A 22122-nucleotide genomic window follows, 5' to 3' on the forward strand; every position below is an offset into this window, starting at 1 on the left:
CCTTAACTATCGATCCTTCCTAAACTTACATCAGTGAATATTCATATAACTGTGGCTGCTTTGTATTCATTGCCTCTCTTTAAGACCACACCAGTTTCCTTTTCAAGAGCTTCTTTTTCTCAATTATATGAGTTCCTTGTGGGAATATTAAACTAGACATTTCTCTCTTAAAGATGTGAAAGAGGCTGTATTCTTCTTCTCCCTATCCATGCACAGCTGGAGAGTGGTCATATGACCTGACCTTGACCAATCAACAATCTCTTCCAGGAGGCTGACACCTGAGCTTAAGAAGTGATGAAAAATTGTAGCAGTGTGCTGGTCTTGGGGTTTCAGCTGCTACATGAACGTCTGCTTCCCCACTCCAGAGTCTCTTGGTTCCTGTTTTTTCCAGTGACTGTTCTTCAGCCTCTGGGGGACCCACAAGTGTTCCACAGCCTTCCAGTACATTTCCAGAATTGGTTATTTTTGTGGCAGTTGAAACTCTTGACTGATCACTTATCCACCAATGACCCAATGAATAGAACCATAGGAGTGTAAGTATTATGTCTGTTGGTAGAAGAGATAAGGATGGGGGCATGGGTCAGAAGCCTAGATGGTAGCAAAACAGGGAAGAGCTTCTAAATGTAATTTTCCCAGTAGAATTGTAACAATACTCAGTTTCAAGTTCTAGAGCTCACATTCTTTATCAAAGTAAAAACTGAACCTTCCTCCTTCAGCCAAGTCCTTATCAATAAACATAAAGTAGCAAAGTGTATTAACTCTGTCCTGTGGTGAACCCTTTACATTTGGCTAAAAGAATTGGGCAACAATATGACTTAAAATATTGATTTAAGCAAATTCTCAGAAGCACATGGTACATTTATTGTAAAATACACATTTGAAACTGTCTCTTTTTTTGGTTCCATTTTATCTTATGAGTTTGCCAGACCCTATTTTAATATATGTATAGAACTGAGACTTGCATTTTGTGTCCATTTGGGAATAGTGCAGCCAAGCAATGCCACTGGCTGGTGATAAGTATGAGGAAGAACAATTACATATTTATTAACTGTTGTCCTTAGGTTGTTTGTCTGGACTAGAAATGTGACTGAGAAAAAAAAAAAATCCAATGGCTTAACTTTCTGATTTGAAACAATAGCTTAATAGCTTATATTTGTTCACTGGTTTAAAATTTGTAAGGCATTTTTTTTTTTAAAGAAAGAAATGGAAAATTTTATTTGAGTCAATCTGAAGACTGAGCATTTTTCAGTTTGCAAATATTGTGCATGTATATCTTTTCTCATTTGGAAATTCGAATGAGAAGTCTAAGGAGCTTTGATTTTCTCAAGGTAGAAAAGACAATATTTGAAACAAAAATTCAGAGCTTCAGTTCTTGAATTTGTCAGTCATCCTCAGTACTAACAGTTATTCCAAGTTTACGTTGGATAGCAAGTTCATACTTATATGTATTTGTAAAGTCAAATCATGCATTTACATGTGCCCATGGTCATAGTTTCTATCTGCATGATCACTGAGTAGAGGCATAAAAATGAAAGCTGGATAAATAAACTTCACAGATTTTAAAAATTTTATATTTTTAATTGAAGTTAAGAAGGTTTATAATGTGTTGTTTTAAGGTGTACAGCAAAGTGATTCAGTTATATATATGTGTGTGTATGTATATATATATATATGTATACATACATATATATCTCTTTTTCAAATTCTTTCCCTTATAGATAATCACAAGATATTGAGTACAGTTCTCTTCATGCAAATTAGAAAATAAGATCATTAAGTCTCTGAGGAAGCCAATTAGAAGTTCAACTGAGCCCTGAGGCTCAGTTTTCCTGTCTCTAAAGTGGGGGCAATAATAGTAACTGTTTCAGCTGGTTGTTTGATTAAATGAGACCATGTGTGTATGGAGTTTCAAATTTATTTGAAGGGTTTGGTTATAGACAATGATTTTATAATTTCTAATACTGGGGGAGGAGGTATTTTATCAGTTAAGACATTTTGCTAAGAAAAAACTCAACTAAGCATTAGAAACAACCACTGTATATCACCCTGGGTCAATTAAAAGAGAAAACATGTTATGAATAACAACTTTGTGAATGAGTAGCCACATATTTCAGAAGGCAATTGAGGACTGGAGAGACCTTGGTCTTTTCCAATATTCGTGGCCTAGTGAAAACATCTAGCTCTTTCCAGTTCTCTATCCCCTCTCCCTCCTTCCCCAACATGGCAGCACAAAGCAGATGCTTTTGGTCTTAGGACATGAAAGCAAACATATAATTTTCCATCGATCAGCTTGGATGCAGTCAAAGAAAATTGGCTAGTGACCTAAGTTTGGGCTACTGTGCATGCATGCTAAGTCGCTTCAGTCATGTCCAACTCTTTGCGACCCTGTGGACTGTAGCCAGCCAGGCTCCTCTGTCTGTGGGGTTCTCCAGACAAGAATACTGGAATGGGTTGCCATTTCCTTCTCTATTGGGCTACTGTAGTCTTTTCTAATTCTAACTCATCCACAGGAGAATGGGTTTAAAGTTATTTATGGAACTTACAGTGGGTCTGAACCTCCACTAGGTTATAAAGACCTTGATGATGTGAACCATGTCATACTTGTTTTTGTATCCTCTCTAGTCTCAACACAATGTCTCACGTTGAGTAGCACTGTGGCATTGAAGGAGGAAGAGCCCGGACTTTGGAGGCCACAAAAGCTGGCATCTTACTACCTAGCCATGTTACCCCCAGAATGTTATTTACTCTCTCTAAATGCCTTTTTTTCATCTGTGAAAAAAAAAAGCTTATCTAACAGGATTTCAAAGTAAGAATTATTCTAGGTCTCAAATATTAATTTTTTTCTTTCATATTCCCTTGATATGCATTATTTCTGATTTAATTGATTTGCACAAAAAAGGTTTCGACTCTATATTTAAAAGAACAGGGTTTGTAGTAAAGGCATAAAAACAGTAAAAGGCATGAAAAACTGTGAACCAAATGAGGCTTAGATCTAAAGTTTAAGTAAGTTGAAATGGAAAAGTGGAAGTCTATCTAACTGCCTATTTCTCTAATATTTGCTCTCAGTCTCATTAATGAACGGTTTAGATTGATATTTTAGTTTATCTCATAATGAATTTGTTGTTGTTGTTCAGTTGCTCAGTCATGTCTGACTATTTGAAACTCTATGGACTGTAGACCACCAGGCTTCTCTGTACATGGAATTCTCTAGGAAAGAATACTAGAGTGGGTATCCATTCCTTTCTCCAGGGGATCTTCCCAACCTAGGGACTTCTGTATTGCAGGCAGATTCTTTACCAACTAAGCCACTAGGGAAGCCTACAAGTACTTGAAACTCAACATTAAAAACTAAGACCATAGCATCTGGTCCTATTACTTCATGGCAAATAGAAAGCGAAAAATGAAAACAGTGGCAGATTTTATTTTGGGGGACTCCAAAATCATGGTGGGCAGTGACTGCAGCCATGCAATTAAAAGATACTCCTTGGAAGGAGAGCTATGACAAACACAGCATATTAAAAAGCAGAGACATCACTTTGCTGACAAAGGTCCGTGTAGTCAAAGCTATGGTTTTTTCCAATAGTCATGTATGGATGTGAGAGTTGGACCATAAAGAAGGCTGAGTAATGAATAATTGATGCCTTCAAATTGTGGTGCTGGAGAAGACTCTTGAGAGTCCTGTGGACAGCAGGGAGATCACACTAGTCAATCCTAAAGGAAATCAACCCTGAATGTTCATTGGAAGGACTGAAGCTGAAGCTCCAATACTTGGCCACCTGATGTGAAGAGCTGACTCATTGAAAAAGACCCTAATGCTGGGAAAGATTGAAGAAAAAAGAAGAAGGGGGTGGCAGAGGATGATATGGTTAAATAGCATCACCAACTCAATGGACATGAATTTGAGCAAACTCCAGGAGATAGTGAAGGACAGAGGAGCCTGGTGTGCTGCAGTCCATGGGGTCACAGAGGGTCACATGCAACTTAGTGACTGAATAAGAAAAACGAATAGTTTCACAGTTTTCTATATGGGAAACATGGAAGGATCTGAGTGTACACTTGCCCTTGCATCTTCTAGCTAAGCCCTTTGGACTTCAGAATGCACTGATAGCATGCTTTGCCAAGAGGGAAAATTCCATCACTGGTATTTCCAGCAAAAGCACAAATTTCCCCATCCATCCATCATCATTCAGATTCCTTCCTAAGTCCTTCTATTGCTCATGCTTCCGCTCTCAATCTGTCATCAGCAAACTTCCTTGAATCCTCAACCTCTTCACTGAATCACCCTTGGCCCTCTTGCTGTACCTGAGTCTCCCTCCCTGACATTTTTCTCAAGTGGTGGCTACTTTCTTTCTCAAGTTCCATATACTTTGGGGCATTGACATAGGACAGACGTTCTGTTCTCCTAGTTACCCATTACTCACTAGAAACTATTTGTCTTCCTTCAGCTTTCAGAAACCCTAATCTTATAAAGCTCATAACATATTACTGTTCTACCCAACATTCTATTACAGCCTTCTTCTTTCAGCCTCCCAGTTAATCCCTTTGTTTGTAAGACTGGCACCTGATTCACTGTCTTCTTCATTCTACTTCTGTTATTCTTGATGACTTCGATATCCATGTGAGTGATATATCCAATATCCTCCTGGGCCTTTAACTACTTAACTTCATCACCTCTAATTACCCTTTCCTCTACTCGACCTCATCACCAATTCCCTTGATCAAACCAGTAACTGTTATCTCTTCTAAAATATTGGTTTCAAACACCCTTCTCTCCAATGCCTCCTATTCTTCTACCTCATTTATTCTATTATCTTCACTCCAATAATTTTTTGGCCTTATTAGCATGCCCAATCCCTTGATGTGATAGCATTTTTCACATCTGTCACCCTCTTCATCTATAAATATAACAGTACTAGCTTCTATCCCCACCTCCTCTGCCTTCTTTGCTATGACAAAGGAAGTTATATTGGTGTTTCACTGTGCTCCAGATTCTCTCACATTTGCTCCTAGTATCTCCTTCCTCTCAAGCAGTATCAGTTTTTTCTTCTCTACTTGATTCTTCCCATCTGCATTCAAACACATTCTAGTATCTCCTTTCTATACTTACCTTCTCTCAATTCCCCCTCATCCTTCCAGTTTACTAATCCCTTTCTCTGCTCTCCTTCACAGGAACATTTATTCACAGTTGTCTTTATTTGCAGTCTCTATTTCCTCACCTTCCATTCTCATTTTAACCTACTCCAACTAGGTTTCTAGCTCCTGCACTATACTGAACCTGCTCCAATCAAGGTGGTCAGTGACTGTTGCCAGTCCGATTGTATTTTCATGCTATCCCCCAGAGCATTCATACAGCTGACCACTCTCTCTCTGAAATCTTTTTTCCTCTTGGATTACATGTATCATTTTCAAACACTTTTATTCATATAGCCCCTAAACATTTTTAGTACAATTTTGTAGACCCTTGTACTTTTTAGAATTGACATCTATATTTTTCATCATAAGTTTAAACAGTTGCTAGAGAGAGAGAGACTGTCTAGTATGCTATAAATATTGACATCTTACAATAAAACTGTTATATTGCTCTTATTAAATGTGTCCAGTAGAATCTAAACCCATTCACTATCAACCATTTAGAAAATACATAGGCTTTTTTTTAAATAGTTGCTGTGCTGTGCTAAGTCACTTCATTCATGTCCAACTCTTTGTGACACTATGGACTGTAGCCTGACAGGCTCCTCTATCCAAGGGATTCTCCAGGCACGAATACTAGAGTGGGTTGCCATGCCCTTCTCCAGGGAATCTTCCTGACCCAAGGATAGAACCTGTGTCTCTTACTTCTCGTGTATTGGCAGGTGGATCCTTTACTATTAGTGCCACCTGGGAAGCCTTGTTAATAGATATTTTACATTGTTCCCATTTCCTTTTGAATTTACATTTCCATTCAGCTTGCTGCACAAAATATTTTCCCATTATATTTTATCACTCCACCAATTTGGTAACTAAATTATGGATATAAATTGATAATAAAAAACTTAAAAATTTTATTACTATAAGTTCTAAAAAATAAAACATTTATTTTAGATTCAGTTATCTTTACAATTATTTATTTATACACTTGATCAAAATAATGTAAGCATTGTATATTACATGTTTTGATGAAAAAGTATTAACCTAGAAAAGAAAATTGTATTATAAACATAAATTCTTATGAGTTGACTAGAGCTTATTTTTTCCAATTAGTTCATATTTCCACAGATACTACAACTTAGTGTTATAATGAAACATAATTCAGCATCGATTACTTTACTATGTTTATTCTTTTAAAGACTTATGCTCTGAGAAAACCTGTTTATACAAATAAGTTGATAGAATATTCCTTTAGAACTGTATGCAATTCTTTGAACTCCTGACTTACATGCCAAAAATCAGAGTAATTTATCACAAAAAATTTTAAAATAATCCATCAGTTCTCAATCCAATTAAGTTCTCCAACTCTGTGAAAAGCAAAATATTGGACATCACTTGGCTCACACAAGATTAGCTAGATATTACAGTCATGACTTCATCACACTGACACCAGTATTACTAATTGTTTCTTTCCTGTGCCCTGGACATTTTTACATTTCTGGGTACTGCTCTGTTTTAAGATCTGGAAGAGAAAGGAGAGGGAGACAAGTGACTGAAAGGAAATGGCTGGAGAAGCTTTAACTTTCAGTTGGCACATTCTCAGGCAGGTGAATTTTTGGAGAGAGTGACTAAGAAGTTGAGGATCTGGAAATCACTTTCCACAGAACTATCTATGCTAGTATTCCCCCCTAAATATTTGCATACTCTAAAGACCTATGGTTTTCCTCCTAACTCAGTAGCCTTGCCTTCTCAGGCCCTTGGCTGGTTGTTTCTCCTCTGCTTACCCCTAGATGTTTGAGGGCCCTGGCCATCATTCCTGGGCTCCCTTCATTCCCTGCTGCAGGCCATGTCTTCCCTTAATGATCTTAGCCCCAGTGCTTCCAGTACTGTCAATAAACTGAAGCTCCCAAACATACATCTCTGATCCTGATTCCTTCATGCCCTATCAGTTTTTCTTGGAAAAACTTTTTTCTTGGAGTAAACTCCAGGAGTTGGTGATGGACAGAGAGGCCTGGCATGCTGCAGTCCATGGGGTCGCAAAGAGTCAGACACAACTGAGCGACTGAACTGAACTGAATGCCTCAAAAAGTAATATGTGCATGAATCCCCATCTCAAGCTCTGTCTCTATGGAACTTGATTAGGGCAGTGGTTATCACCTTTTGTTCTATGAGAAGATATTTATGGAGTTTATAACCTGGCAGCTAATTTTTTTCTGGTAATGCCAAGTCCATTAGTTATATTTACTTGCTCATAGTAGGAGCCTTATTTAAAACAGAATTATCATTATGTCTTTGCATTAGTCTAATGATGATTGGAGGAGCTGCTCAGTTTTAGAAAAAGAAAGAATAAAAAGGAGAAGTCATTACATTTCTCATTAAAGGAATAGTAGGCAAAGCCATAGAGCTGAAAAGTTAGGCCTTTCTATCTTCTAATGAGCTATGGTTTTTCCAGTAGTCATGTATGGATGTGAGAGTTGGACTATAAAGAAAGCTGAATGCTGAAGAATTGATGCTTTTGAACTGTGGTGTTGTAGAAGACTCTTGAGAGTCCCTTGGACTGCAAAGAGATCCAACCAGTCCATCCTAAAGGAAATCAGCCCTGAATATTCATTGGAAGGACTGATGCTGAAACTGAAGCTCCAATACTTTGGCCACTTGATTCGAAGAACTGACTCATTGGCAAAGACCCTGATGCTAGGACAAATTGAAGGTGGGAGGAGAAGGGGACGACAGAGGATGAGATGGTTGGATGGCATCACCAACTTGATGGACGTGAGTTTGAGAAAGTTCTGGGAATTGGTGAGGGACAGGGAAGCCTGGCATGCTGCAGTCCATGGGGTTGCAAAGAGTCAGACACAACTGAGTGACTGAACTGAACTGATCTTCAAATGACATCTAAGGTAGCAGGAGGCAGATCTCCTGGAGAAGGGAATGGCAGCCCACTCCAGTATTCTTGCCTGGAGAATTCCATGGACCTGATGGGCTACAGTCAACAACAGCAACGAGAAAGTGCCATAGTCTGAGCCTCAGAAATCCTGCATTAAAGAGGCCACTGCCGCTCAGAGCTAGGCTGTGAGGCCTGGGGAGAAATACTCAACATCTCCTGCCTAATTTTTGTCAATTGTAAAATGAGAAAAAATAATACAGAGCTGTTGAAAGAAGTAAATGAAATCCTGTATGTGAAAGAGCTTGGTAATTATAAAACACATCATAAAGGTGGGGTGTTTGAGGTTGAAAAGTGACATTCTGGTTAGTTCAGGAATTGCAAGTGAAGGCATCGTGATACTGCACAAATGAGAGCCTCTTTAAATGTATAGAAACAGAGTGAAATGTGTTAGTCACATGCATTGTGTTTTAAAGCATTATTTTTTGTGGAAAACATATTTCTCATACTCAAAAACAGTAAGATAGAAGTACTTCGTAAATGATAAAATACACAGATATACTACAGCTCCTGTGACTTCGGAGAACTATTTAGTGGTGTTAAATTAACAGTTTTTCGTAGAATTTATTAGCCATAAAAGTCCCCCAGAGCTGCCTACATAAGGCTTTAATTATTCAAAGGTGGCACTTTGGCACCTCAAACATTAGCAAACCCAGAAATAAGAAAAATGAACACTTTTCATGGTGGCAACGAGAGACATTTTGTACAGGAGGCAGTCATGAAATTGGGAACCCCAGAGTTCAAGGAACCCACAACTGGAAGGTAACTTAGAACCTTGGGAATGAGTTATTCCCTACAGAAAAGGAAGGAAGCGCTTCGAAAGGATTGGGGCAAAGCAAAGAAGCCAAAAACAAAAAACAAAAAACGACGGGGGACAGAAAAGATAACATGAGCAAAGAAAGCAGGAGCAGTAAGGTTAAGAAAGTCGCAGTGATGATTGAGGAAGCCAGAAGAGGCAGAGGGAGCTGGCAAGAGCATAACATTCAATAAAAACCAAGAAATGCTGAGACCCGGCAGGAAGCTGGTACAGGTCCTCCTTTTCTGTAGAGCACACACACTCCTCAGCGCCCCCTGCAGGCAGCATGGTCAGGTACAATGTCTTCCGCTCTCACCTCTCCAGGTGCCACACATGGAAATAGCCTGGTTTCTCTATTTTCATTAGAGAAAATAAAAGGTTTACTGTCATTACTTGTCCTCTGGGACTTGGAACAGCCTCCCCAGGAACAATATTCAACATGCAGAACAAAGGCTGCTATTTCAAGTGCCTTTGTTTGTCATCTAGACAGAGTTTTAAGTCCCTTTTCTCTGCATCTGCACTTGTCTCCTTTCTCTGGTCCTAAGACACAGTACTCAAGTATTCCTCCAGTATTCACTGATGAGCTCTTTGAGGGAAGGCTATCTTTACAAACTCAGTGCTTAAGACTTGGTCTGGTATACACCATTTCTAACTAAAATCTGCTTAAGAAGGTAGGAAGAATCTTCCTCTGAGACTGTACAATTTCAGTGGCTCAGTACTTAGATGATTAAGACAACAGATATTCCAAGGACCCACACTTCCATCTATTTTTGAGTGTGCCAAACTCTGTTCTGGGCAGTGGTGAGCATTTAAAGTCAATAATAAAGATGACGCTAACAAAGGGTTATATCAGGTCATGTCTGCTCTGTGCCAGGAGCTGTGCTAAATGCCTTACATATATTGTTAATCCTCACAGCAAACTCTGCCCTCAAGAAAGTCAGATGAATGATTTAATGAGAAGCAGATAAACATATTACTAATAAATAATAAATACATTATAATACAATGCAGCAGTTAATACAAAGTATGGGAACTAGGAGTTAGGGGGTAACATTTCTGCATATGGTAAGGAACAGGTAGGCTTTCCTGGTGGCTCAGATGGTAAAGTATCTGCCTGAAATATGGGAAGACCCGAGTTCAATCCCTGGGTCAGTAAGATCCCCTGGAGAAGGAAATGGCAACCCACTCCCGTATTCTTGCCTGGAGAATTCCATAGACAAAGTAGCCTGGTAGGCTACAGTCCATGGGGTCACAAAGAGTAGGACATGACTGAGCAACTAACAGTCTCTCATATATTCCTATTATTTTAAAGTTATTTCTTTCTCAAGGATACAAATAGTCCAAATAGACCAGGAAAAGTCCTTCCCTGAGTGTTAGCCTTGCACAAAGAAAAAACAAACAAACAAAATAAAGCTCAGCAATATATTTTATCTGATTGAAAAGCAAAAGCTCCACATTACAATCTTATTATTTGGAAAGGATATATGAATTGCTTAAAAGTGCAAATATTATTTATGGTGCTTATATTTAACTAGGACGATAGTAAGTATTATTGCTCTTATTTCTCCTGCTTATTATAGATTGGTATTAAGGCATGACTATAAAGCTCTTTGAATAAATCATTTTAATTGCCTAGTAATATGAGTGTTCATGTTGATTAAGTGGATATTTTGCACATGGCTAAGAGAATTCTTCTGAGCTTTTTCTTTGGAAAGACAGCCCCATAAAGTGCCCTTTGTGGAATAAGTGACTTTCCCATTATCAAGCTGAGTACCATGCAACTATTTTAAAAATTGTGTCTAACCATTTGGTCTTCATATAGAGAGATGCCTAGCAGAAAAGTGGGCTCCAAAGTAGCTAGAATATGTAAGACTGAATTATGCTCCATGAAGCAGTGTGGTGAAGTGAGAAGGCGCTTATGTGGGTAAAGATACACCAGCTTTTCAGTACTGCTGAGTAGTTGGTTGTAGGAATTGGTCTGTTCTCTAGGCTCCAGTTTCCCCACTTGTTAAATGCAGGCTTGGGGCTCTAACTAGGACCTGATTCCTATTTTCTCTCATAGAGTCAGTCTAGACTCATGATTTCCCTTCTGAATGGAACACCATGATAGTAGGGGTATGTCCCTCCTAAGACAGTCAGGATAGTAGGAAAAAAGACATGACTTCAGAGATTTCAATAGGAAAGTTACTCTCTGTTATCATGGAACTTAGAAGCATATTAGAAAGTGATGTTTTTAAAAGCTGTATTTTTGAAAAATGATGCCCATTATGTTAAAAAAAAATGTACAGAAGTGCTGCTGCTGCTGCTGAGTCACTTCAGTCGTGTCCGACTCTGTGCGACCCCATAGAGGGCAGCCCACCAGGCTCCCCATCCCTGGGATTCTCCAGGCAAGAACACTGGGGTGGGTTGCCATTTCCTTCTCCAATGCATGAAAGTGAAAAGTGAAAGTGAAGTCGCTCAGTCGTGTCTGACTCTTAGTGACCCCATGGACTGCAGCCCACCAGGCTCCTCCATCCATGGGATTTTCCAGGCAAGAGCACTGGCATGGGGTGCCATTGCCTTCTCCAGTACAGAAGGGATCAAATGTTAAAAAATGATTTGCTCTGGGTGGTAAGACAATGGGTCATTCAAATTTTTCTCTAAGTACTTTATATATTTTCCAAACTTTTTGTTTGTAATGAATATGTATCATGTACATATACATATTCATATATTCACAAAAAATAAAAGCACACAAAAATAGTGTCCCTAACGTTTATAAAGTGTCATCAGTGAATCAAACTCTACCAAACACTTGTTTTTTCACTCTATGCATAATTTAAATTTTATTGACACTAAAATAATTGACAGGAACAGAACAGTACCTCAGGTAAAAAGAGTGAATTCCAGGCTACCAAGGTTACTGCTTCTTACTCATCCAAGATCACACAGCTAGTGAGAGGTGTAACTGGGGCGTGAACTCAAGTAGTCAGCCCCTGAGCTCATGCTCTCTCCCCATGCCTTTTCCAGCTTCTCTAGGTTGCAGTTGTACATGGATTACAAAAACCCTGGGGCGGGCTCCTTGAACACTGGTTGATTATTTAATTTGGTTCAGAGTGCCAGTCATCAGCTGTTGCAGACCTTAAGGGCTGGCACTGTGACTGGTTAAATGTAAGCAAATGGCCTTTCTTTGTGGATTGCTTTCTCTTTTGAATAGCACCTTGAGACTCTCTCCAGAGAAGTACCTTTATGTTCTTAACATAGTTAATACTTAATTTTTCTGTTAATGAGCTTAATGCAGAACTAAAACTAAAGGTAAACTAGTTGCATGAGCATAAAAATTAAGTGAGTGTGTTAGACACATGTTTGGGTGGGTTATTTCCAGACTGAGCTTAGCTCAGTGATGTGATAATAGTCTTTCTTCAGCTGCATGTCAGAGCCTGAGCCAAGCATATGGGCTGTCTTCATGGATAACTTAGGCTGCAGCTCCACAACAGAAGGGGCAGAGGCGAATTAGCTCTGTAGCTATGACCTGGCATGTATTTGCATAACTAGATTGGCAAGATCTTCTTAGGAAAGGCTGGCTGCCCACTTGTCCCAGAATATCATAAAATTGGTGGTTCAAATTGGGTGGTTCAATGCCCAAACCTGACAGTCATAGAATTAGAGCCTCAGAATGAGAATGAACTTCAGTATTATCCATCCCAACCCCTGCCCTATGTAGAAATGCCTAAATAACCCTTGACAAGTGGTCACCTAGTCTGAGTTAGAACATATCCAATGACACAGACCTCAGCATTCTTTGAGGGGACTCGTTCCATTTGGAGGGCAGTACTATTAGAAAGATCTCCCTATGTAACATCTCTTAACTGACTCTCATCTGGCCTGGGAAGCTAAAGAGCTGTGCAGTCCAAAATGGTAGCCACCAGTCACATATGGAGATGGAGCACTTGAAATGTGGCTCATACAATAGAAATGTGATATAAATGTAAAATACACATATTTCAAAAACTCAACATGAAAAAGTTTTACACTGATTACTCATCAAAATGATGCTGTCTTAGAATACTGGGTTAAATATAATACATTATTAAAATTAATTTCACCTGTTTCTTTTTACTATACTTTTTTACTTTAAAATGTGGTGATTAGAAAATTTGAAATTACATATGTGATGAACATTTTATTTTTACTGGATAGCACTGCTGTAGAGTATTTTAAATCTGTAGCCTCTTACTAAAAGGCAGCCTTCAAATTTTGGAAAACTGCTCTTATGTTTCCTCTAATTTTTTTTTGGTAAGTAAATGTCTCAAGTTCCTTCAGTGCTTTTTACTTAATATAATTTCTAGACCTTTCTCCATTTATATATTCCAGTTTTTTGGTTTCTACATTCAGTGGAATACTGTAAACTGAAGACTATAAGTAGGATGTAATGAGCCCTTTGGGGCTATTATCTCCATTGTTTTGATATTACATTTTTCACACAGCTTGCTGAAGTTTTTATGTGGCCCAATTATGCTATTCAAGGATTCTTAACTTGGGGTCTGTGACCCCTGGTGGTCACAGATGGACTCCAACTGAAATTGTAAACAAAATTTTATGACCAAGGGCATTTATCTATGAGATAGTCTTTAGCATTCATTGACTGAAAAAAAAAAAAAAACAAACTACACAAGCTCAAAGTTGCAAATTATATTTTATTCAGGGAGTTAACTGAGTACTACAGCCTGGGAAACAGGCTCTCAGATAGCCCCGAGATACTGTTCCAAAGAGGTAAGGGAGGATCCAGAATATACAGAAGTTTCTGTTGAAAACAAATAAACGTCTATTTGAACATCAAAAGAGTACAGCTCATCACAAAAAAAGACATCTTGAGTTAATGATTTTAGTGCTTTTCTATGTATGAAACGATGCAAAAAGTCTGAGCCCATTGAAATTATTCCTTAGATATGCATCTTAACTGTCTAGGGTGAGTATCCTGTTTTTCTCCATCCTGAGTTCCTCTGAGGGTGCACCATCTCGGGGGCGGCGGGGTTGGGCAGCTGCAATGGTTGATGGCTTGATGATGGGCAACTTTTCTTGTTTACTGAAATGGCAAGCAACACTTCTTTTGTCCATGCTTTCGTAGATTTTCCAGAGATCTAAGATCAACTGGCAGGTGTTAAGGCTATAGACAATTAAAAGTCCTGGGATGTCTTCTCACAAAACCATTTTTTATCACAAGCTTCCATACTCCCATGTTTTGCATTTGAATTTTTTAATGGATGATTTTACATTTATCCCTATTAAGTTTATTCTTATTCATGTCAGCCTATTCTTTTAGTTTATTAAGACCTTTTGCCTCTCGGTTTCATTTGACATTTAATGAATTAGGCTTCTCTCTCAGCTTTGTCACACCTGCAGTTTTGATAAACATGTCTTTTGTGTCTTCATCCATCATTAACTGAAATTTTGAACTGGATAAACTAACTATAGATAGCACTTGGGAGTCTGTCACTGTGACTTCCCTTCGGGTAGGCAGTGATTCATTAAGCTGCTGACATTCTTTGAATGAAGTTGTTCAATTAGCTACAAATCTACTCAACTGTACTGTCATTCACATCATTCCTGTCCACAGGATGTTAAATTCTTTGCTGAAATTAAGATATATTTTTGTCTGTGATATTCCCGTGATCTCCATGACCTGTAAGTGTGTCAAAAAGGGAAATGTGACTGGTTTGGTGAAAGACTGATTTGAGGAACCTATACTGGTTCCCAGCCATCAGTTCTCACAAGTTTTAAAATAGTTTGTTCGAGAATTTTGCTAGAGGTTTGACATCAAACTCACAGGGCTGTAGTTCTTGGAAGCTACATCCCTCATTCTCTAACATCTTTCTGAAAATTGGAACAATTGTCTTGACTAAAGTATGCTTGAAAATTAAGTTTACATTGGATTGAAAATGAGAAATAACAGGCTTTTAAGTAAGCTGAGCCACAGTAATAAAAGGTGATGATGAATAATGATGCATAAAGTTAAAGGATAAATCTGTGTGATGCCAGGGGCCTGGATAAAGACATAATCTATCCCTCAAATATGTTATGTCCACCAGTTTAAGCCATTTGTCCCCCCAAAGCAACGGAATTTATTACATTTTGTTCTCTGTTGACTCTTAATGTTCTTTAAGATTCTGGAAGCTATTATCTTTGAGATATCCACAGTTTATTTTGTCTTAAAGTCTAGAACAGCTAAATGCTTTTCCACTAAGAATCATAAACATTTTCTCTTCTATTAGGAAAAGCAGATGTCAGGATGCTTCCTCTGCTCAACCCTTAGGGCTTATCAAGTAGGACAAAGCTTGGCTTTCAAAGATCCCAAGCCAATGGCTCCCAAGCTGGAATCACCTGGAAGTTTTAAAACCCTGGTCTCCAGATCACATTCTCAGAAATTTGGATTACTGGCTTGGGTGTGGATGGGTGTCAGTGTTTTTTAAAGGTCTACAGGGGATTCTAATATATAGCCAATAATTCTGAAAGTGGAGTTCAGACCAGCAGCATCAGCATCACCTGGAACTTGTTAAAATGCAAATTTTCACTGCATGTCCCCCAATCCTGCTGCCTCCAATCTGCTCCAATCCACAGAATCAGAAACTGCAAAGGAGGAGCTCAGGAAACTGTTTTAACAAGCCCTCCAGGTGAGTTGGATATATACCAAGGTTTGAGAACTTAGGTTGAAAGCCTGTTCTAGGCTTTCCTTTCTCCTGGTTTAAAAAAGATTGCCCTGTCAAGTGCTATCGACCCTGAAAACATCTGGTCTGAGGCCAATTACAGCTCTCTAAAGCTGCAGGAGCTGGCAGGTAGGCTACACAGAAAGCTTTGAGCTCTCTATTCCCTCTTCGCCATGAAATCACAGTTTTGTCTTCACTTAATGAGGCCTTAGCAAAACTATGGAGCAGAATGTTTGTCTGTAGAGCCTCATCTGATCCTGGTTCTAGAAACTTCTTTTTTTCCCCCATGACATTCTTCTCCTTTACCTAAAATCTTGGTCTCTTTTTACTCTTTTCATATTCATTTCCACTTACAAATCAGCTGGAAGAGAGGAACAAGTAATCAAGATTAAGGTGTATATGTCTTAGAACTCCTTCATGTGTTAGAGTTTTCAGAATGAGATGCAATTTAACAGTATTGGAACATCCATTACCCCTCAGGAAGAAAGGAAACTTACACATATTGAGTGCCTTCCTCAGAACAGGCAGTTTACTTTCCTCTTAATGTTCATTTAATCCTCAGAAGAGGTGCTGCTATCACTCCATTTTAAGGGTAAGGAAATCAATGGTGGAATTTAAGAAATTCTGTCTGACTGTAGGGAAGGGGAACATTTTTTCCCAGAGCCCCTCAAAACATCACATAGAAAGAAAAGAAAAAAGAAAAACATCACATAGTTTTCAGACTTTGATTTCCCATAGAGTTATATAGATTCTCAGCAGAATTAAACAGGAAAAAAAAGTGTCTGTTTTCAAATCCACGCTCTCTGCCTAGTTGCAGGGCCACACAACTATTGGGAACCTTTCTCTACTCATGGTTGAAAAAAACCATAAATACCACAGCAGGTTGAGCCACATGGGCCTGCTGACTGGTCAATTCCTAATAAAATTTGACATTTTTAAAGCTGCCAATAACCTATTATTAAATAATAATTACTCCTAAGTACAAAACAGAACTGTATGGGGGTGGGTATTTTCTCCCAGGAGGAAGTCAGTAGTGGTTAAATTTTGCTTACCTCGTGTCACAGGCGAAGCCCCCTGAGGCCTCCAGGAAAAATAAGACGGAATCCAGGTGATAAGGTATAACACCAAGTTTCACTTGCTCACAGGATACTGCGCGCAGAGGCCTCGCACAAAACCCTTCAGACCATAGTTCCTGGCATCAAACAGCACCACTCGACACCTCAGCTTGGGGACTGTGTGCAGAAGCTTCTCACAAGATGTTGTGATTCAAGATGGCAGGGGTTTGGAGATACTGCTTTCAGCCTGTCCGTTTTGCGAGAACTCTACCCTCCTTCCCCAGAAGGGGAACTCTAAGAAGCAGCACCAACCACAACCTGTCCTGGAGGGGAGAGTGTGTGCGCTCTTGAGTGTGAGTCCATACCTCTTCATTCTCTGACCAAAAAACAAAACATTCTTTTGCTTCTGAACTGAACTCTGTCTCATTCTATTGGTGCAAGTGACACAGGGCAGGAAGATCTTTATTAGGGTCTGACTTGAAAGGGTAGGTAACATTATCACGTTATTTGCATGAAAATTAATAGAATCTACATCACATAATGTTCTAGATAATAGCTCTCAGACTTCCCCAGTGGTTCAGTGGTGAAGACTCTACACTTCCATTACAGGGGGGCACAGGTTCAATCCCTGGTTTGGAACTAAGATCCCACATGCCACGTTGCAAAATGAAAAAAAAAAAAAAAGAAAAGTCTGTACTCAAAATGACAACTCATTTTCCTATTATCTCCTACTCATCAAAGCCTTTCCTACCGTGCCCTCACCTGAAGATCTTTTAGCCCCTCTTGGCGTGCTCACAGAACTCATTTGCAATAGTACCTAAAACCCCAACTAGCTTTTGTATTTGTCTCCCCATACCCCATCCCCACAAAGCTATATATTTGTCAAAGGGGTCAACGTCTGATTCAGTTCTGTTCCTTTCTTCTGAGTTACCAAGAAAAGAGGAAACTGAATTTTATGAATCCATGGAAATTGCCTGGCCGTCTGAAAGAAGGAAGGAATGTGGAGAGGCATGGGGAGCAAAGCTGGATAGTTAGGCCTTGAAAACTAGGTAGAAGGATTTACACTTCAGGTGGAAGCAACAGGGAGCTGTGTAGAGTGTGGAGTGAGTGGTGTGGAAGTGCAGGCAGAAAGAGATGCAGACTGGATAGAACGAATCCATGCTCCAACCTGTGAGCCAGCTGCTGCATACAGAGCTGTGTTAGGCGCATGCGTATTAATGCTGAGAAACGGTCCCCAAAGAAAACGAAGATGAGATGAGAATGTCTTCTAAGGGTTGAATCAGAGGGAGGAAAAATATCACTCCAAAGCTTCTAGATCAGATAATTAGCAGAAGAATGGAAAAGTTAATTGGAAAAGGGTAGCAATCTGGGGAGTACAGAAGCTGGGGAAGGATGTTAGGTTACATTTCATTAGCTGGATTTCTCTTTCTTTGAAGTGTCAATTGGGCACACAGATCTCTTAAGATTTAAATTCTGCTTTTTCCTAGAAATATAACTTAAGGGTGAAATAACCTCATCACTCTTCACATTTTAAAGCATTCTTGTTTTATATGCTATCAATGTGGGTTTTAATTCTCTTTGGAAAATGAATACTTTTCTGGGTCCCATGGGAGCTTTCCTTGTGGCACTTGCACAGATGACCATCTGAGCAGAGTGCTTGTTAGATAGGATGAAATATTGTCTAGTGTTAGCAGGGAGACATCACAGGCCACCCACTGGACACCCTAGGAATGAAGAAGAGGCCAAAGGTCTCATGTCTTTAACTGGCAAAGTACAATTTCAAGATTAACAATGGCAACCCCAGTGTGCATTACTGCCAGTGGAAACAAGCGTATGATATCATAACAGAGGAAGAAAAGGCAGCAAATTTGCTTTCAAAGCCCACAGTGTGACAGCTTTACAATCATCTTTTGAACGGTGTCTGTATTGGTTTCCTATTGCTGCTATAACAGATTACCACAAATTTAGTGGTTTAAAATTACGCTGCCTATCCAAGTATTCCAGCATTATGCTTCCAATGAGAGTTTTCATCCTTACTCTACAGATAACCAGGCATGAACAAGCATTAGGATCTTCATACTCGAAAACAGATAATTTCATTTTAAAAAGAACCTGAACTCTTAGAGTAGTTACCTCTCCTAACCTCAAAAACAAAAGATTAATTGTTCATTTAATAATTATCTCAGGAACATAAGAATGAACATATGTTCTGTTTATTAGCTGCAGTGTGACAAGGAGTTACATTTAGAAATCATTGGAGAGACACAACATATTTAATGCAAACAGAAAAGCAGGACATCAAAACAAGGCCAGTTGAGAAGTATTTTCAGCTTTTTATTTTTCCTACTGAAGTAAATTAAAAGAATTAGTCTGAGTTTCTGTGAAACCCTTTGCCATTGAATGCTGTGATTTATTGAAACACAAATATTGTTGATTTCTTTGTTAAAACTAAAATAATTACGTACGAAAGATTCAAATTGTACCTCTTTTTATCTTCATTGAGATCTCTTTTAATTGGCAAGTATAACTGACATAAAATAAAAAAAACATGCCTACATTTGTTAAGTTTGATATAATATAAATTTGGCACATTGACTTATGAAATTGTCACCATGATCAAGATAACAAATATGTGTACTGCCTCCAAAAGTTTCATTTGACTTGAAAAAAAAATTTTATTGGAGTATAGTTGCTTTACAATATTGTGTTAGTTTCTGCTGCTGCTGCTGCTAAGCCGCTTCAGTCGTGTCTGACTCTTTTCGACTCCATAGATGGCTTCCCACCAGGCTCCCCCGTCCCTGGGATTCTCCAGGCAAGAACACTGGAGTGGGTTGCCATTTCCTTCTCCAATGCATGAAAGTGAAAAGTGAAAGTGAAGTCACTCAGTCGTGTCTGACTCTTAGTGACCTCATGGACTGCAGCCTACCAGGCTCCTCCGTCCATGGGATTTTCCAGGCAAGAGTACTGGAGTGGGGTGCCATTGCCTTATCCCTGTGTTAGTTTCTGCTGTATAGCAAAGTGAATCAGCCATCAGATCAGATCAGATCAGTCACTCAGTCGTGTCCGACTCTTTGCGACCCCATGAATCGGAGCAAGCCAGGCCTCCCTGTCCATCACCAACTCCCGGAGTTCACTCAGACTCATGTCCATCAAGTCAGTGATGCCATCCAGCCATCTCATCCTCTGTCGTCCCCTTCTCCTCCTGCCCCCAATCCCTCCCACCATCAGAGTCTTTTCCAATGAGTCAACTCTTCCCATGAGGTGGCCAAAGTACTGGAGTTTCAGCTTTAGCATCATTCCTTCCAAAGAAATCCCAGGGCTGATCTCCTTCAGAATGGACTGGTTGGATCTCCTTGCAGTCCAAGGGACTCTCAAGAGTCTTCTCCAACACCACAATTCAAAAGCATCAGTTCTTCGGTGCTCAGATATATGTATATGTATGGCTGGAATCAGCCATACATATACATATATCCCCTCTTTTTCGGATTCCCTTCCTATTAATCTAGAGGTCTTTAATATTTCAAATTTATTGAAAAATACCAAACCAGAGCTTATGTAATGAAGATTTCTCTTAAAAAAAAAAAACACAATAACAACAACAACAAAATTAGGAACATTAGTTTTCTTTGAGGAGACGGGTCTTTCACTGATTATATGCACCTGTATTTTTAAAATTAAATATAACTCAGAGTTTAAAAGAAACAGTGATAAAATAGCACTACAGCAAACACACACATTTAGTTCACTTTTAAACTGCATTATCTGTTAAATAGTTGAAAGATAAAAAGTATTGATGTTCTCTGAAAGCAATTCTTGCCTGGCAGCAGAGATGTGTTTTTAAGTCAGACTTAAAAAAAAAAAAAAATCAAGACTCTTGTTCATGGATCATCACCTTTCCTAGTGAACCCAGTGACCACAGACATGATTCCCGTGAAGCTCTGTTAAACTAAATTGTCCTCCTTTAAAGTCAATGCCAGAAGCCCTGTGCGTGAGAATGAAAAAAGAGTTAGAGTAGATGGTTTTTAATAATCATTTTTAGAATAAAAATATGAATATTACAAAAACCAAAATAACAGATATAGAATGTTATCTGTAACAATGTTCTTCCATAACAGATACAGAACGTAGCACTGCAACAGATATAATACCATCTACTGAGTTTCCAGCTCATTCTTTAGAGCTCTGTGTCTTCATGGTCAAAGCTCCTGGGTGAACCCCAGCTGGTAGGAATCACCTGCCTTCACATCCACCAGAAAAGCTCCATTCAAAATGATTTATAATAGATTTGTATATCTGTGTATCTGCTTACTCTGATCATTCCCCTTGTATCTAATAACACTATTGTCCACTGTTTTGGGGCCACCTTTTTCTACTTTCCTGACTTAAACATGGGGCTTCCCCAGTGGCTCAGGGGTAAAGAATCCTCCTGCCAATGCAGGAGACCCAGGTTTGATTCCTGGTCTAAGAAGATTCCCTGGAGAAGGAAATGGCAACCCACTTCAGTATTCTTGCCTGGGAAATCCCATGGACAGAGGAGCTGGCCTACAAGTCCACGGGGTTGCAAAAGAGTTGGACAGGACTTAGCAACTAAACAAAAACAACAAGTACAGAAATCTCTTAGACATTAATATTATACAGTCAATGTTTATTTGCTGCTGCTGCTGCTGCTGCTAAGTCACTTCAGTCATGTCCGACTCTGTGCGACCCCATAGACGGCAGCCCACCAGGCTCCCCATCCCTGGGATTCTCCAGGCAAGAACACTGGAGTGGGTTGCTATTTCCTTCTCCAATGCATGAAAGTGAAAACTGGAAGTGAAGTTGCTCAGTCGTGTCCGACTCTTAGCGAACCCATGGACTGCAGCCCACCAGGCTCCTCCATCCATGGGATTTTCCAGGCAAGAGTACTGGAATGGGGTGCCATTGCCTTCTCCAATGTTTATTTAGATTCATCCATTTATTTGCATTCTCTTTGTCTATCTTCCTTTCTCAGAACCTATCTCAGAACTTCCTCCTATGTCCATTATCCTTTCTGAAGTTTAACCTTCAAATTTCCTCGATTGAGGGTCTCCTAGACATACACAGCATCACTTTTAGGAATGTCTGTATTTCACTCTTACATTTTTGCTATATGTAAAATTCTAGGTTGATTATTTCTCTAAACATTTTGTAGATTTTATTTCACTGTAGTCTGGTCTTTTTTGCGGCTGTTTAAAAGTCTGCGGCTAGTTTAACTATCCTTTTATGGATAATATGTCTTTTTTCCTCTAGATGTTTTCAATATTGTCTTTATGTCTTTGGTGTTTTGCGTCTTTACTGTGATGGGTCTTCATATGAGTTTTTAAAAAATTATATACCCTCCTTGGGATTTGTTCTTTCTGAATCTAAACATTCATATCTTGCATCTATTCTCAAAAATTCTGTGCCATTATTACTGGCATTTTCTTTGAAAAACATCATGAACTTCACTTAGACATTTATCAAGTGTCTTATTCTACCCTCATTTCTCATAAATATCCT

At 39.1% G+C, this 22122-nt stretch overlaps 1 protein-coding gene and 1 long non-coding RNA gene across 3 annotated transcripts in view; one reads left to right on the forward strand and one right to left on the reverse strand.

Moving 5' to 3' along the window:
• The first annotated feature begins 514 nt into the window (after positions 1-514).
• The window catches only part of CREB5 (cAMP responsive element binding protein 5), a 489069-nt gene continuing 467461 nt past the window's right edge, over positions 515-22122 (forward strand). The window contains exons 1-2 of the mRNA XM_086396401.1: positions 515-533; positions 16696-16958. The gene's annotated coding sequence lies outside the window, so the exon portion shown is untranslated. The remainder of the gene's footprint in view (positions 534-16695; positions 16959-22122) is intronic.
• LOC147374145 (uncharacterized) lies at positions 13855-16740 on the reverse strand. Of its 2 annotated transcripts, none has more exons than XR_015162488.1 (2): positions 16603-16740; positions 13855-13932 (listed from the first exon to the last, which is right to left on the reverse strand). It is a non-coding gene; the product is annotated as an uncharacterized LOC147374145 (long non-coding RNA). The 2 variants fall into 2 exon arrangements; XR_015162489.1 differs by having other exon boundaries at positions 13855-14529.

The sequence above is a fragment of the Bos grunniens genome, chromosome 4 (assembly GCF_055505025.1).
Source record: "Bos grunniens cultivar Pamir isolate PY7600 chromosome 4, Bosgru_T2T1.0, whole genome shotgun sequence".
NCBI lineage: Eukaryota > Metazoa > Chordata > Mammalia > Artiodactyla > Bovidae > Bos > Bos grunniens.